The sequence below is a fragment of the Phocoena phocoena genome, chromosome 17, assembly GCF_963924675.1.
Source record: "Phocoena phocoena chromosome 17, mPhoPho1.1, whole genome shotgun sequence".
NCBI lineage: Eukaryota > Metazoa > Chordata > Mammalia > Artiodactyla > Phocoenidae > Phocoena > Phocoena phocoena.
This window is the reverse complement of record NC_089235.1, coordinates 9035679-9048960: the sequence shown is the minus strand read 5'-3', so window position 1 is coordinate 9048960 and position 13282 is coordinate 9035679.

Sequence of the window (13282 nt, the reverse complement as noted above, 5' to 3'; positions counted from 1 at the left end):
ACTCAGAACTATGGGGGTCAGTCCAGGAAATAAAGGACAGTATTGGGTCACTTAGAGATGACAGGGTGGAGAAGGCTTGATGAGGTGTTGCACACTGAGGCAACATATCTGATGTACAGTTGTTCCATCCATTTCTTTAAGGGACATTTCTATAGGCAAATTCATCTTTTAAAAAATGTTTAAGATGGTATATACTTCCAAAGGATACAACAGTATTTTCTGTTTTGTGAAAAATAGTGTCGCAAATATGAACAATCATGGGAAAATTTCCACATGGCTTAACGACTACGTTATTACTTTAAGGTTTTGCTGTTAACCTCATTAAAGTTGACTTTTTCCCAAGAAGATGAGATATCTGCATTTTCAAAGGCGATGACAAACAAATACATTTATAACTCACTGACTGACAAAGAGCTAGCGAGATGTGGCTTATTCTAAAGCTGTTAATGTGTATATCATTCTCAATCTTATTATTACCGTATGTCTCATAGAACAATCACTTTCTCTTGATACGTACAGCACATCACTCTCTATAAAAGTTGCACTTAACCCATATGTAGTTCTTGATCACCAGCCATAGACTACCCATGAGAGTAGAACTGGGGGGTCAACCAGGAGAATGACAAAGTAACCTAATAGCAATAAATCTCTTAGGGTCTTGGTAATGTCAAAAAATGTGAGAAATTAACTTTTGTAACTTATTACGTTTCTAGGAAGACAGCTGGCTCACTGAGGGATTTGTTGGTCCATTCCATTCTTAGCAATGTTTTATGATCATTTTTATTTCTGTTTTTGTGACAGAGCATTGTATCTTTAAATTGGGACTTTATAAAATTTAAAACATTTTAGCTGCACTAGAATACAGTGATATCATTATTTGGCAATAACCCATCCAGGTGTAAGTCCAAACTCTCCAGAGTCAGACATCATCTCTAAGTCATCCAAAAACGTCATCATGTACTGCTGTCTTTCTTTCATTAATATATAGAGAGCATCTACTGGTCAGAACACATACTTTTTGATGTGCTTTGAAGTTATACCTTTATTATTCCGTCTAATTCTATTCCATCCTTCACAAATAAGCTCAACTAACACCCACCCAGGAAAGACACCTTTCTAGATTCCCTCCAGCATTATTATTCTGTAGCACCTGCCTCTAATCTCCCATATCATGTATGTATGCCTTTATTACAACACTTGTTTATTGGTTTACATAATCGTCTGCTCCCCAGCACACTAACCAGACATCAAGCTCTTTGAGAGTAGAGATTCCTTATAATCCATCTTTGTGTCCCCAGCCTCTGCGTGAGTGTGGCACGTTAAGTCAATAATGAATATGCGAGTTAATGACTTAAGAATGCTATTTACTGGGAGTTCTGTTCTTTTTGAAATTTCATGGAGAGTCTTTGGGAGAAGTTCTTAGAATATAGACCTATGTTAACATGAAGGAAGTTGAGTAGATAAAAAGTGCATGAAGAGCAGCAAGGATTGCTAGTAGTAGCAATGCAAGAATATTGGGCTACCACGAGCAAAAGAGAATCTTTGTACAACTTGAGTTTTTAAAAGAAGTATATGTAAGGAAAATTAGTCAAAGAGGGAGTATGGCCAGTAAAGCTAAGAACATTCGTCCTGGAGTCAACTGAATTCTTTGTTTAAACTGTGGCTTTGCCACTTAGCAGCAGAGTGAGGTTCTAACCTATGTCTCAGTTTCTTCTCCTGTAAAACTATCTGAGGGCTGTCTTAGTCCATTTGGGCTGCTGTAATAAGACATCACAGATTCGGTGGCTTATGAACACAAATTTATTTCTCACAGGTCTGGAGGCAGGAAGACTGAGACCAGGATCCTGTCATGGCTGGGTGATGACTCTCTTCCAGGCCACAGACTTCATGTATCCTCGTGTCAGAAAGGGCTAGGGAGCTCTTTGGGGTCACTTTTTTAAGAACACTAATCCCATTCATGAGGACTCCATCCTCACGACCAATCACTTCCCAAAGGCCCCACCTTCTAACACCATCACATTAGGTGTTAGGATTCCAGCATGTGAATTTGGTGGGGGAAGAGGGACAGAGGACAGAAACATTCAGACCATAGCAGGGGGTGGTTAATAAGGTAAATATCATACCAAGTGCTTGTCTAAGTGCCTGGCACATGCTACATGCTAAATTGTAGCTATTATTATTATTCCTTTTGTGTATAATTTTATTTTCCATCCTATTTGAATATATAAAACAATGTAAAGGTGAACATTTTAGCAATATTCATCAATCTGCAAGAGCATCAATCATTTTTCTAAAGATAAGTACCAAATAAAAATAATATTAAGTGGAATCCAAAACCAATTATTTGAAGCAGGACTTTTATTTTCCCTCGGGCATTGGTGAACAAAGAATATTTTATACTTATCTTTATGTTTGTTGAAATTAGCAATAATAGCACCAATCAACATACTCAGAGGAAGAAATAATCCAACGATAAAAAAGTCAATTAAGTAGCAATACATGTAGATGTTATCTTCAAAATTAGGTTGCGGGACTTCGCTGGTGGCGCAGTGGTTAAGAATCCACCTGCCAATGCAGGGGACACGGGTTCGAGCCCTGGTCCGGGAAGATCCCGCATGCCGCGGAGCAAATAACCCGTGCGCCACAACTACTGAACCTGCGCTCTAGAGCCCGTGGTCCGCAACAACAGAAGCCACCGCAATGAGAAGCCCACGCACCATGACAAAGAGTAGCCTCCTCTCACAGCAACTAGAGAAAGCCCATGCACAGCAATGAAGATGCAACACAGCCAACAGTAAATAAATAAGTAAAACAAAAACAAAATTCGGTTGCTTATCTACCTAAACGTTAAGTTAAAAAATAAGCAAGATAAGGCAGAGCACAGAGGTATCTTAGGGCAGTGAAAATACTCTGTATGATATTATAACAAAGAGTATATGTTATTATACATTTGTCCAAACCCAGAGAATGCACAACGCTGAGTGAACCCTACGGTGAACTATGGACTTTGGGTGATCATGATGTGTCAATGTAGGTTCGTCTTTGGTAAAAAATGCAGCACTGTGGTGAGCGACGTCAATAAGGGGGATGCATGCAGGGGTATACGGGAAATCTCTGTACCTCCCTTTCAATTTTGCTGTAGATCTAAACTTGCTTGAAAAAGTTGATTTTAAAAATAAAATAAATTAAAAAGTGAGAAAATGAGCAAACTATTTATACTGACTTTTTAAAACATAAGATTTAGAAAACAATTTATGACAAGAAAATGTAACAGTGCTACTTGAGGCAATATTTCCTCTTTGTTCTTTGGTGAATAGATATCATTGCATTTATTTGAATTTTGAGGTTTATTGCATTGGTTTACTCATCGTTGTGATAATCTTTCAAATGGGCCTATAGGGCCTTAACCATTGTATATAATCCTAGAAGGACTCCATTGTTCATGAAATAGTCAATTTGAAATGTATTTAATTTCTGTCTAGCATAAGCATTTGCTTTTACCATGTTAATTACCCAATTACTGCTTGTGTCCTGTACTTGAATTGCAAAAACGATTTTGTGTGAACCTTAACAGTGGCTCTAGGATTATACTGTACTTACACCAACAGAATCAACTGCTGAATTCATAATAGTGATCCATCCATTAAATGTTGCCTGTAAAAATGGCATGTATTTAATTCTTATGGAAATCTTATGCTTTGTGGCAAATAAAAATTAAAACTCAATCTGCTATTTAAAAAAAAATTGAAAAGACTAATAACAGAATTGAACACATCTGTCTTCTTTGTAGAGAAAGCAATGATGGAAAAACCCAGATGCAAACAGGATGAGATAAAGGGTTATGAATAGCTAACTGAAACTCGCTGAGAAGTTACAGTGAGAGGGATGTAATAGAAGCTAATAAACATGAGCAACATTCCATAGTTTAGTCACGTGGTGCTGGGCCTAATCACTAAAGAAAAGACACTCATAAATGTTTATGAAATGACCCTAGAAGCTGGAGGAAGGCTCCGTCTGCCAACCAAGTCACAAGGCTGGTGTCATTGTCCAGGCATGGAAAGAGCAAGCACTTGAAGGCAGGCAGGGCTGGCTAGGAATCCTGCTTTGGTGAATCACTATCAATACTATCCGTCTGTCCTTGCTAATTCTCAATATCTTTTTAAGTAAACTGAGGATAATAATATTTATCTTATGGGAGGCTGTGAGAACCAAAGGAGACAATACATGTTTAGTGATTAACCTATACTAAGCACTCTCTAAATAAAGCTAGTGGTTAATCCCTTGGAAGTGGGTATTCTCCACACCCTATCCTTTTCCTCACGGTTTGTACTTCTTACAGGAAACTGTACAGATCACCAAGCTTCTTTAGCAGAGCTCTGCATTTTCATTTATTATCAGTCACATATTCCCTGTCTATTTTGTCACAAAAAAAGGAGATATGTTAAATGTCTGAGAATTTAAGAGGATTAACTTCTTCAAATTGGTAGGACAATGTATTATAAATCTATTGACCGGGCTTCCCTGGTGGCGCAGTGGTTGAGAGTCCGCCTGCTGATGCAGGGGACACGGGTTCATGCCCCGGTCCGGGAAGATCCCACATGCCGCAGAGCTGCTGGGCCCGTGGGCCATGGCTGCTGAGCCTGCGCATCCGGAGCCTGTGCTCTGCAACGGGAGAGGCCACAGCAGTGAGAGGCCCACGTACCGCAAAAAATAAAAATAAAAATAAAATAAATAAATAAAATATAAATCTATTGACCTAATCCCTGACCATGTAGACATCATCATTATTGCTTGTATCTTTCACCACTTTTCAGTTACTATCTCCTATTAGCAAAGTGTTTTGAAAATAATGGAAGAAAGGGAGGCTTCCCTGACTTTTTCTCTCAAACTAGCCACTTCAAATCTGAAAACTCTGCTGTTCTATATTCTTAGCAGGGTACATTGTGGGCTTACTTTCTTGGCATGTATTGGAATGTATTTATGATAATATTAGGAATACCATTAAAAAAACACCATCCTTTAACTTGAATGGCAGAGTTCTACTTAATTTATATAACTTGTGAAAAACACACTCATGACAAATTGTGATTTGTGAAAAAATAATCACGTATGTTTAAAAAAATCTAGAAAGAACCTAAGTAATTTTCAGGGTTTACTATTTTGTATACATAAAGTCTTGGCATAAAAATGTGATTTTTATTTAATTTAAAATTATATTTATGAGGGCTAATGAAGAATACTTAGTTTATATAAAGCTATAACCTGGGGACAAAGTAGAATTTCCTCTTCCTATAGCAAGCACTTAATTTTGTGACTACTAAGCATCTTTACTCCTGTCTTGTGCTAAAGCATCTCCATTGCCATTTTCCTTTTGAAGAATTATTTTTCGTAAAGACTGAAAAAGTAATGCAGTGTGGTGGGCGTGTCAGTTGAGCTGGCCTGCCTTTCACAAGCCTAGGCATGAACATGAAGCCTAAAGCAAACCAAGTGAACTCTGTCTCTTGTGATCTGGAAACATGAGTAAAATAACGCTAATACAGGAAAAAGAAAACAATTGGAGCCAATTCACCTAACTGTCAGTACCCGGGTTCGGTAAATCCAGTGACTCAGTTATGCCACTAAAGACCCAGAATCTTTCTGATTTATCTCTGCTTTCACAGATTCATCTTTTTTAGCGTAGTCCTTCCTTGGTCTCAAGATGCCTGCTTCGCCCCAGGTCTCACAAGACATTGCGATTCTGTAGAATGGCAATTTGATCAGGGCTCAGCTGGACAGCTCACCTCTGTAGCAACGGTGCCAGCTAAGCTTGGTCATGTGGCGCAATAAATAAATACACACCAACTATAACTATATTGCTCTAGATTTGCAAATATTGATTTATTTTACAAATCTCTGAAAATATCCTAAATACAATATTCTACCAATTTGTATTATGTCTTTTGAAGTTGTACTTCAAAAGAATACTTTTCAGTGACTTTTCTGTTAGCAGTTTTGGAGGTAAGAGAAAAACATCTTTTCTCATCTCCATTGCTCAGAAATCCCACACTCTATCTTATTTTATGTTTATCTCTGTACAGAATCCCCTCCAGCAAGAGCAGCTGTAACTAAAATTGTCTGCTTGATGCTGCACTGGGATTTTGCTTTTTAACTGGTGCCCACTTATGTCTAAGATATGGGGATCTTCATTTAGTGTTTTTTGAATTAATAATTAAAAACAGATTAAATGAGGAAAGGCAATTACTACAATATGAGCACCAGAGAGTGCTTACTATAAACAACAACAACGTGGATACGATTCCCACAAAAGTGAAGGACGTCTATAGCTGAGATTTAGAAAAATGAGCAACAGCAGAGTAAGAGCTACATTAAAAATACCGCTACCTTGGAATTCATAAGATTTGGTTCTGAGACTTGTGAGAGTCACTCAGGCACACATTCCTGACAGGAAACAACTGACATTCTTGGTTGTATATTTTTGCTTGTTACAAAGTCATTCGGTCAACACCATCCCTGGTAAGAATACAAAGGCAGAAACTGTCTCTACTCTTGGTGTACAATATAGCAGGCAGTATAGCAAATTTATAGACTCGTAGGATTAGAAGGACCTAAATTTATTTTTCAGTCTAACGTGTTCATTTTATAAATGAAAAGACTGAAGTATGCAAAGATACTATTTTAACCCATACTATTTTAATAGCATGTTAACCACTTATTCTGTGTTGTCTTAAATTATTTACACACATTATCTTATTTAATGGACCCAACAATTCTATGAAATAAGAGCCCCAATTTAAGGATCAGGGAACCGAAATTCAGCAAAGTTATGTAACTTGTCCCAGGTCACACAGCTGTGCTTCTCATTAGCTATGGGACTGACCTCTGTTGACTCCCAGCCGGGTGCTCACTCCACAGCACCACTGGCCAGTGCCTGGGCTTGTGGAACAGCCTAAGTGGGGAATCAACCCAGGTATTGGGCAGAGAAGTTCAGGTGGCTTTTATGTGCAGGCTGTGATGTCTGATTATCATCACGCCCGATTCATTTAACAGCTTTTACAAGTATGCTTCCTGTTTACAAACGTAAACTTAAATGAAAAGGCCGAAAATCATGAAACTGTACCTGATGAAATAAACTATTTTAAGGTAGACCACTAAGTTCATTCTAATCAGAATGAAAAACAGCCGACATTCCTAATGTAGCATCACCAGGTTGTCTAGGGAGGAAGCAGGTGATATCATGGTTAGTAACTCCAATGATACCATTTTTTCTTTCTATCCAAATGATGCTGAGAGCACAGCTTGTCCTTCTGAGGTCATGAGAGACACACAGGGCTCCTGCAAAAGAGCCAGAACTGTGCAGGAAAGAATGCCAGCCGTCAGCTGTCATCTTACCCACGGATTCTGGTTAATACATTAAACATCTGCATTGAGTTCAGCAGGAAGCCTCTCTAGCGTTCCATGTTCAAAGCGAGGACAATTCATTAATTCACTGATGCATGCATTTATTCAATGTGTCATCACGATTGAGCTCATATGATTGGTAGGTTGCAATTATGGCAGGAAATATGGCAAGAGTTCTAAAGATCCCCTTTCAAAGAAGCAGAGTTAAAATACGCTGGATAATATAATCAGAGTAGATTAGACTAATTTGAGCTCCTCCTCTTTCTAGAGGTAGAAGCTTCATTTTTCTGTATCACTTTATGTAATTAGTTTCCTAGCCAGAAATGTTTTATGTTTGTTCAACAGTCTCTCACGTACCTGCCTCTTTTCTCAGGAGAGCGTTTCCTAGAATCTTAGTAACTACAATGGAGTGGCCATGCTCTGTTTAATGGGCGTAAGCTTTAGAGAATAATGTTATTTCTGGACACTTAACAAGTTACACAGTTAAGAAGGTACTGAAGTTCAAAGTCTTATTTTTAAAAAGTCATTTTTCTAATTATAACATAGCCATCTGATTTAGTAATCCAAGTAGTCTTTTCTTCTAATTTAGGGCATTAATTTATCCCTATTTCTTCCTGACCTTGAGATAATACAAAATGTGAAATGCTATTTGATAACCATCACAGAAAACTACTATATGTGTGTGTATGCGTGTGCATGTGTGTGTATATACCTAGATAAAATAAATACAGCATAACATAAAACATATGATACAGATACAGTAATCTATATCTATACACACACATACATATATGGTGGTTTGTCTGGGTTGTCAAATAGCCATTTCACATATTGAATTTTGCCACTTATAAGCTACCTATATGTACTATTCTATATATAGTATACTATCTATATCTATATCTACTATGATATGTGGTATACATTATATTGTATATAGGTATGTGTAAATATATATAATCATCTTTTTAATTATTAATAAAATATGAGAAAGAAAAAAGTCACAATTTTTAAAGAATGAACAAATACACATAGGAATTGTTTTCAGTATATGCTAGAAGATTAGTAATCATGAAAAAGCTTATTATATATATTTTCTGTTTGAGAAGTAAAGAGAATTGAAGCAATCATTTTAAAATTCTCAGTGGGATGCTTGGTACTTGGACAATTTCCATGAGTGTACTCTGAGTTTTCTTCTCAAGCACCTCACAGAGATTGCTGAGGTCTCCAAGCGGCCCGATTAGAATAGACTCTCACTATGGGAAAAATCTGTTCTGCTAATCCTAAACTCACTTCTTGCCTCCAAGACCCTGTGTAGTACTGGACCTGTTTCAATGGAGAGTTCTGTCTCCAGGAATTGTCTTTCTATTCTATTCTAAGAGAACTTTTCTAATTTGTAGAGGATCCTAAATATCTAGTCCAGGCCAAATGTCATTCCTATCAAAATATCTGAGAGATGCATTTGAATATGAGCTAAAGTCTAGCTGTTCTCCACAGTAGACTTGGGACTTAATCCTTATGTCCTTGGACTTCTGTCCAGGTTCTCAGCCCACAGGGGCTTATTATCTACAAAAGGCTTAATATTAACCTTGCTAACTCTTTGGCACACACTTCTTGAAGCAGTTGGTTGTGTAACATGATAAATGGCTAGTGCCTTTTACTTGGTGCAGTCAGTTCAAATTCTCTATTGTTGTTTGGTTACTTTTATTTAGTTTTTAGAATGGTGCGAGACACTCACTGTGCTACTTAACAAATACATATTGATGATGATTGTAACTATCATCACTATTAAGGGATGCTGGGCTGTCATTAGATGTCATTAGACTTGTGGATTCAATTGAATGAGAGTAACATTTAGCCAGGGTCATTTGTGGGATAATACAGGGAATACATGCCATAATATAGGACCACTGGGTTTTGCCAAAGAGAGATAGTGAGTTACAGCCCTTCTTCTCAAGTACTGCAGTATTCTTTAAAAAATGTTTTACTTCTGCAGCCTCTAGCTTCTGACCTCATCTTACACAGCTCCATTTTAAACACAATGTTTCTGTCATTTCATTCTTTTCTCCACAGACCTCCCCAATGAAATATAAACTTTGCAGCCTTGTATTCTCAGTTGCTCTGCTCTTGCCCCACCCCTTACTCTCCAACACACACATGCACACACACACAGTGTCAAAGTGCTTCAACTTCGTTATATTCCTTCTCTTAAATATCTCATCAGTTTTCACAGTTAATCTATTCCTTATTACGTACACGTGGAATCTGTCAGTTCCTGCCACGTAACAAATAACCTAGAAATTTCCGTAGCATACAACAATGAGCATTGGTGTTTCCCTCCTGAGGTAGTGGGTTGGCAGCAAGGACTGAACTTCAAGCTGCAGTCACTGGAGTGGGTCATTTCCACTTGGCTCTTATCCTGGCCCTGGGGCCATCAGGCCAGCTGACATAGTTCTCTCATAAAAATTGCCAAAGTATAAGAGGGCAAGCCCCACTGTGTGAGCTCATTTCAAGTTCCTGCTTATCACAACTGCAATCAACACATTGCCCAAAGAAAGTCACATGGCCACGCCAAAGTTGAAGAGATGGGAAAGTATTCTCTGTTATTTATGGACAGAACTGCAAAGTTACACGGTAAAGGGTGGATACAGGGAGGGATGAAGAATGTGGTCCAAAACTCAATCTACCACAGTGATGAGACAATTCATGCCTTTTCATGTTCCCAGCCTGTATTTTTTGTCCTCTGTCATCTCCTAGTACTTAGAGTTGCAGTTATAAACAAAAATGAGTTCAGAGAATATAACATGCAGAATGTGCATCCCGGATTTGACTCATATGTGATCACGAGGGAGGAATTACGGTTTGCTACGCCTAAACTAATGATGCAGTAAAGGCGAAGGTGAGCACTGCAATAAATTTTGAGAAAAATCAAGAATGAACAGTAACCTAAATAAAAATCAGTTGTTCTTTTATGTTACTAATTAATACAAATGAACAAATGCCATGGGTTTTCTTTGAAAAACTGGATTATAATTGTGAGATTGTACAGAGTCAATCATTTCTGCTTTATCTTTCATTATCTCTAAATCACCCAGTGTTGTGTTGTCAATACAATATTAAAAACACTGAATTAGGGGCTTCCCTGGTGGCGCAGTGGTTGAGAGTCCGCCTGCCGATGCAGGGGACGTGGGTTCGTGCCCTGGTCCGGGAGGATCCCGCGTGCCGCGGAGCAGCTGGGCCCGTGAGCCATGGCCACTGAGCCTGCGGGTCCGGAGCCTGTGCTCCGCAACGGGAGAGGCCACAGCGGTGAGAGGCCCGCGTACCAAAAAAAAAAAAAAAACAAAACAAAAAAACCCACTGAATCCACTTAACACATATTAGAATGGCTAAATTTTATAAATCCTAAATATTCCAAAACTGGTGAGGATGCAGAGTAAATGGAACTCTCCTGCATTGCTGGTGGGAATACAAAAGTGGTCAGCCACTTTGGAAAACAGTTTTTGATTTCTTATGAAGTAAAACACGTACCATAAGAAACAGCAATCCCATTTCTAGGAATCCTTTGCATCTTTTGTCTAGGATGCAACGGTGGTTTTTTTTCCTTTGGGGCTTCTCTTTAGGGATGCCATGTTTGTTTTGCTATCTTTTACTTTCTTTTCAATTCTCCCCAAGTTACTAGGCTTTCTATTTACTCACTTCTTTTTCTGTTCTCCTCATTTCTCATGATTTCAAAGATGCCGATTACAAAGCTGTCCTTATAGATCTTCCAAAGTCAAACTATATTCTATTCTCTCTGTTCTCTCTGTCACTATGCAAAATGTGAGTTACTCTTGTGTGTATTACTTGCCATCAACTAGACAAAAGCCTGTGACCCTTACAGATAGTCTTCTTATGATCATGGTCCTTATTTCTTTTATCACCCTAATACATTTGCACTTATTTAAAAGGTGAAATATAGAGATTTCTGTAGCAAACATAAGCTACGGGTCTCCACTCACTGATACCCAAATAAGTGCTGTTATATGTGTGCATAATAGAATCCTCTGCTTGAGGAAACATCTTTAATATCTCCTCATGATATAAATATGCTAAATGGTGAGTTATGTCTGAGATACATCATTTCTCACAGTGGATGCATTTCACATGCCAGGAAACTTAATTAGATGTGATGTTTAAGTAAAAGAGGGTTAACGTTGTCTCAATTTGCTGGGTTCGCTGTCGAGCTGCCACACAGTTCTGCCAGCAGCCCACCATGTCAGAGACCACAGCTAGAGCACAGGGTAACACGTCTTCCCTCACTTCCTCTCTTTCTCCTGTTTTTGATGTCTTTCTCACCACTGCCTCCTTGCACTGTAATAAGTCTTCATTATAGTCAATAAAAAGGGAAAACAAAAACCAAAACAATCAATAGCAATGAAAAAACCTCCTTCGGTTGTGCCTTACCCCCAGTCCTTTTTCCATCTCTGTTCTTTGATCACTGCCAAAAATTACAAGTAAAAAGGCTTCAGTTACTTATCATCTTCATCCCTCAATACTCTGAAGACCTATATTTCAGTTTAACAATCTATGATACCTAAATGATGCTGCTCTTCCAGAGTCTCTGATGAATCCCCACTTGCAAAATCCAGGTGCCTCTTCTAGACTTCACCCTCATGTAATTTTCTGCAGTACTTGACATTACTGATCACTGATTCCTCCTTGTTGGGCTCCTTCTTGGCTTCTTTTTAATCTCCTCATTCTCGTTCTACTACTGGACAGCTTCTTCTTTGGTCTTTGGACTCAGACTAATCTGGCTTAAACTTTTATCTTGGTCACTTATCCACTGTGTGCCTATAGAAAAGATACTTTAACGGTATATACAGTTATACTTTGGGGAAAAACACCCAACTTTACAGAGTTACTGTGAGGATTAAAGATCTAACACACTGCCTGAAATATGGTGGACTCACTACCCGGGAGATGTTCTGTGTTATTATCTTCTCTTCAATGTCTCTTTCTCTTATTGGAACTCTATCCTTTAATAGCATCATTTCAACCCATAGCAATTTCTTCTCACTCTCTATCTTCATATCCCATTAGTGGCCAAGTCTTGTTGATTTTGTTTTTCTTTTCACTTTTCCTTGCATCTGTACCTAACTTTCTCTGTATAGGCTCTTATTATCTATAACTTAGATCATTGCAAAACTTTCCAATTGTTTTGCTGCTTTCAGTATCTTATTCCTCCAAATCATCCTTCATACTGCCATCTAAGTTGTTTTCCTAAGGAACAGCAATAATGCCTTTACATTTTCCCTCAGATTGCTTCAGTGGCTCCTAATTGCCTGGAGTATAATGAGAAAACTTCTTAACTAAGCATTCACAGTCCTTCTCAGTCTGATTTTTAGTTGTCTTTTCAGTTTTATCTCCTCCTACTACTCTTTATGAGCTCTTTGCTCTAGCCAGATTGAATAACTAACTGTTCTTCAAGGAAGCGCAATAAAGCATGCTCAATACATTTCCAATCTTTGCAAGGGCTCTCTTTCCTTAATAAATTCCAGTTAGACACAGCAGCTTCTGCCTCAGGCTTCACGTAGTACGTTGCTTGTATCTCTGTTAAGTGTTTTATTTCTTCCTTTCTCTCTTATATTGGTATTAGGTATGTGGGTGTCTTTCTTCACCACAAGTTGAGCCCATTGGAAGGAGAAATGACAACACAATAAAGCCAGTAAAATAGAAATGAAAGTAGAAAAACAGGACTGAAAAAAATAAACAGACCAACATTACAGCCCAAGACAACTGCTGTGATTATTGCCAAACTGTGCTCTGAATTTCTGAGTACACTGAACTTCTGAATTCAATAATTCATTTCCCAAATATAATTTGAATGTCTTCCTTACGTCTTGCGCTG